Genomic DNA, 5,669 nt, shown 5'->3' with positions numbered 1-5,669 from the left:
GTGGGGAATGCCTGACCACCTTTGCATGAACTTACTGACCACTGAACTAAAATTTGGGGGAATGCCTGACCACCTTTGCATGAACTTACTGACCACTGAACTAAAATTTGGGGGAATGCCTGACCACCTTTGCATGAACTTACTGACCACTTGGGGGAACGCCTGATGTTGATCAATGAGGAAATATTGATACTTTTTCCAGATGAAAAGGTTCTCTTTAATGACAATCAATGCTTGCATCAGGATGACCCTTCAGAATCCACTACAAAATACTTGAATATGCTAAATATTTCGGGTTCACATCACACATATTAAAATGAAAGACTAATGCAGTAATTATTCTCTTAAATACAATTGACCAAGCTTATGGCATTTGTAATGGTACATTCAAGACAGGAAAAAGTCATTAAGGCAAAAATTATAACTGAAGGTCCACATCACATGAAAACTATATTTATATCAAAAGTTACCCTTTCTTCAATAGCAGAAGAGATACCATTTATATCAATTAGACAAGAGTTTCTTATTAAATTAGCAATGGCAATGGCAATTAATAAAAGACAAGGACAAACATTTTTTAAACTTCCTTTATATTTATCAAAGTCTGTATTCACACAAGGACAACAATATGTTGCCTTCTCTATAGTGGACACAGAGTTTCTAAGATTGAACATATATATATATCAAACAAGAAACATTCCACAAAGAATGCTGTTTACAAGAAGTTCTCGTTCAGAAGAACTGACAATGAAGCCAGCGATACAGATTTCAATCACACAGAACAGCAAACAGTATTTATCTACACATCAGGCTTGGCACCATTTACATATAAATTACAAAATATGGAAACAATAGAACAATCATTTAAAAAGCATGTAGTGAATTTGAAGTTTGAAAGTAGTTTAGCTTATTGTTAGCTGATATAATGCAAGGTGAACTACCAGGCTGAGTAAAAAGTAAGCAACGTTTTGAAACATGAAATTCATCACAATATATTTCAACAAAGTGAAAATTTTATTCATCGAAGTAAGTACCATTACAATCAATACATTTTTGTAGAATTACAAGTTTGTTTATTCCAGTTGATGAAGTCTTTGAACATACTTTCAGCATCAGTTTGATTTTTGAACTCCTCTTGCAGGAAGCCATCAAGGTGCTTGAAAAAGTGGTAGTCAATAGGAGAAAGGTTTGGGAAATAAGCTGGGTGGGGAAGAACTTCGTAGCCAAGTTCCCTCAACTTCTAGAGCATCATTAGTGGAACATGGCGTTGAGAATTGTCATGAAGAATGACTGGCCCTCTTCTGTTGACTAATCTAGGATGAAGGAGTAGCAGTTTTTTGTTCATTTTGGCAATTTCATGGCAATATGTTTCTGCAGTAATGGTTTTTCTGGGTTTTCAGAAGTTATAGTGAATGAATCCCGCAGTAATCACCAAACAGTTGCCATAATCTTTTTGAAGAGCTCGGGTTTAAGGAAGGTTTTCAGTGCTTCATTTTGGTCCAATCACTGCAAAGAACATTTTTTATTATTGTACAGAATCCACTTTTCTTCACAAGTTACAATACAGCTGAAAAATGGATCAGTCTCATTACAGAGAAGTGATGAGAAAAATTTCATATCTGCACATTTTCTGATTTTCATGCAAATAGTGTGGTACCCATTTGTCGGGCTTTTTTGATTTTCCGATCACAAGTAAATGATTGCAGGCAGTTTTCTGGCTAACTGGAAGTTCTTTTACCAGTTCTCGAGTGGTTTTACATGGATCTTTCTCAATGACGGTCTTTAAATGACCATCATCAATGACAGATGGGAGTCCACTATGCTCATGATCTTCAAGGGCTCAGGTTTCCACTGTAAAATCATTTAAACCATTTTCGAGCCGACCACTCACTGGTCATTTTCTCACCAAACGTTTCATTGATATTGCGAGCAGTTTCAGCTGTTTTACATCCTTTATTGAAGTTGAATAGCGAAATTGCTCAAATATTGCACTTTGATAGTTCCATTTCAGATGGTTGTAACAACAGTGAAAAAAATATCAATGTTAATTTATTGATGCATTTGGGTAAGTCTATGTCTGTATTATCAGACAATAGCAAAAAAAAAAATGCTTTAAAAAATTTATTTTCTCTGCAAAAATCCAGTATAAATTCTTCATGGTTCAAAACATTGCTTACTTTTTATTCAACCCAATATAAACTATTCAAACATGTTGGGTATATAAACTTCACTTTATCCTCCATTCTCTCTTTCTTACCTTTCTTTCCCAACAGGGGTTGCCATGTCTCCCTATCTTCCTATCTGGCTTTCTCTTTTTCCCTTTCTTGCTTTTCTTCCCTAAATGGGTTACCATGTGTATATGCCCTCCACAACAAGACACCTTTATTCCTCTTTTATACTTTAACCTTTCCCCGCTCAAGGGTCTTGGTCTTGAAAGTTATTTGGTGACCCCACCAGTGCTGGTGCCATATTAAAAACACCCATTACACTCTGTAAAGTGGTTGGCTTAGGAGGATCATGCCACTGATAGCTGGATCTGTCCCACATGTGACAGCAGGCAGTTGACATAAACCCACAGGTTACTGCTTTAATAACACTAATAATAATCCTTTCCACTTAGAGAGTTTAAATGTAGTTACAAAAATATGTCCTGTTGAAATGAAATTTCAGTAAATTTCTATATTTTTGTGCAGCTGAGGATTGCTCTGCATTTTACATTTAATGTAATGTTCACATTGCTTAAATAAATGGAGTCGCATACTGCGTTAACTTTGAATATCCTTATTGCTTATTTTGATTTTAATCACCTTATTTTGGAATTGTTTGGATAATACCATACTTAATTCTGGTGCCTAAACTTAAGTACCATATTCACCTTGAATCTATAAATATATATCTAAGGAGAGACAGAAAGAGGTGCAGGAGTGACAGAAAGAGGTGCAGGAGTGGCTGTGCGGTAAGAAGCATGCTTACCAACCACATGGCTCTGGGTTCAATCCCACTGCATGATACCTTGGGCAAGTGTCTTCTACTATAGCCTCGGGCCGACCAAAGCCTTGCGAGTGGATTTGGTAGACGGAAACTGAAAGAAGCCCGACATACATATATGTGTGTGTGTGTGTGTGCGTATATGTTTATGTGTCTGTGTTTGTCCCCCACCATCGCTTGAGAACTGATGCTGGTGTGTTTACGTCCCCGTAACTTATCGGTTCGGCAAAAGAAACTACTAGAATAAGTGCTAGGCTTACAAATAATAAGTCCTGGGGTTGATTTATTCGACCAAAGATGGTGCTCCAACATGGCCACAGTCAAATGACTGAAACAAATAAAAGAATAAATATTGGATCATTCTCTAAATAATGAGGTTTTTTTATATTTCTTTTATTTTTCAAAATTAAGATAAACAAAGTTCCTTTTTAATCTAAAATATACACTATTTTCTACAACGCTCTTCCAGCCATCTGGTAGACTTGCGAGGCTCCTCTTCCAAAATTCACTTATATTTATGTATACTCCTCCAGTACTGTTCTGACCTCGTCTACATATTCATATTTTTTCTGTCCAAATGACTTTGATGATTGCACAATAAATGAGAAGCAAATGGGTTAATGTCTGGCGAATATGGTGGTTGGGGTATCGTTTCCCATTCAAACTGTCATCCTCGGAAGAACACTTTTCATCTTGAAACCAAAGTTGTTCATTTTTCTTATAGCACTGACTTGAATGAGTGGTTGAATAACCAAATCCAAGCTTCTCTGTAAGTTCATCAACAGTTACGATGGGATTTTGTTCTACCAGAGTTTGCAGAACGTCCTCGCCAGGCTTTACAAATTTTCCAGGATGAGACTCGTCTTCTAGGCTGTAATTTCTGGCTTGGAATTACTGGAACCACCATTGACACTGGCTTACACTTATTGTCCGATCCCCATATACTGCATTATTATTCCTATATTATATATACAAACACTGAAATTCCTAACAAGAAAAAAAGACTAGCAATGCATCATTTTAGGTCTCGGAAAAGTGTATTTGTTCGGCAAGTTCCGTATAAAACTTATTTCTTTAATGTTTATATTTTGCAGCTGAACAGTGAAAAACACGGTCGCACACACACACATTCCTTGTCTTTCATTTGCAAGAGCGACTTGATCAGTGACACACATACATATACATGTTTTATGCTTTCACGAATCGCTTATATTTAAGTATTTTTGTGTATATATGTGCATGTATGTATATTTCTGAGTGTGTGGGGGGAGAGAGAGAGAGACAGACAGAGAGAGAGAGAGAGAGAGAAAATGTTAGAGCTGAAAAAGGAAGTAAAACAATAAAAATGTTTTACGGAATTTGCCGAATAATTTCACTTTTCCGAGATCAAAAACGATGGATTACCAAAGGGAAATGGCATACACAAACACACACACACGCGCGTGTTATTTGCCCATGTATGTGTGTGCATTTGTTGTCCCTATATTGCTTGACAACTTGAGATTAGCTTTCTTGGGTTCCTCCAAGAAAGATGCACTTATGGAAACATTGACCTCTCTGGCATACACCAACATTTTATAAGGCGTTTCATTTTCTCATTTTTCCAGAAGGTAAAAAGCATCGCCGGGTGCATACTCCATAAAGTGTATGGATGTAGTACCTTTCAAAACACCGTTGCTGCTTGAGGACAAGTTTTGAAAGCAACAACAAAAAAATAATGTTAGCTAAATAAGAGTTGACGGTCTAAGGGAAGTAACTCTCGGAGTATAGCGAAGACTCAAGGGAGCTGTTTCCCTTGCAATGCCGTTTGATTTTTCTTTATTTCTTTTTGTAAATATTCTTTTAGTAAATATTGTTGTGGTGGATGAAGTCCTGCGTTCGATCCTAAAGCGTAGCATCTTGAGCAAATTTCTGTATAAGAATTATCCATTGTATAAAAATTCAGTCAATTGTATCTCTGGAACGAGTAATAGATATCTGTATTTTAAAATCAAACTCACTCATTTCCCAAACTACATGGTTGTGGCTTTCTCAAGCACAATTATTCTTTTTCACAATGTTTCGCATTAAACAATAATAGGAACAAGGCTCGGAATTTGGGGGAGAGAACTAGTCGATTACATCTATCGACTCCGAAAGGATGAAAAGGCAAAGTCGACCTCAGCGGAATTTGAACTCAGAACGGAGCAACGAGCGAAACACCGGCAAGCATTTCGTCAAGCGCGCTAACGATTCTGCGAGATCGCCGCCTTGCATTAAAGAATAATATTTTAATATCATTACACAAACGCAGTTTCGATTCTTATTTCATACAAATCTAATTGTTGTTGTTGGCATTCCGTCGCTTACGATGTCGAGGGTTCCAGTTGATCCAATCAACGGAACAGCCTGCTCGTGAAATTAACGTGCATGTGAATGAGCACTCCACAGACACATGTACCCTTAACGTAGTTCTCGGGGATATTCAGTGTGACACAGAGTGTGACAAGGCTGACCCTTTGAATCACAGGCACAACAGAAACAGGAAGTAAGAGTGAGAGAAAGTTGTAGTGAAAGAGTACAGCAGGGTTCGCCACCATCCCCTGCCGGAGCCTCGTGGAACTTTAGGTGTTTTCGCTCAATAAATACTCACAACGCCCGGTCTGGGAATCGAAACCGCGATCCTATGACCGCGAGTCCGC

The sequence above is a fragment of the Octopus bimaculoides genome, chromosome 13, assembly GCF_001194135.2.
Source record: "Octopus bimaculoides isolate UCB-OBI-ISO-001 chromosome 13, ASM119413v2, whole genome shotgun sequence".
NCBI lineage: Eukaryota > Metazoa > Mollusca > Cephalopoda > Octopoda > Octopodidae > Octopus > Octopus bimaculoides.
The sequence above is the reverse complement of the archived record's forward strand: the minus strand, read 5'-3'. Positions refer to the sequence as shown.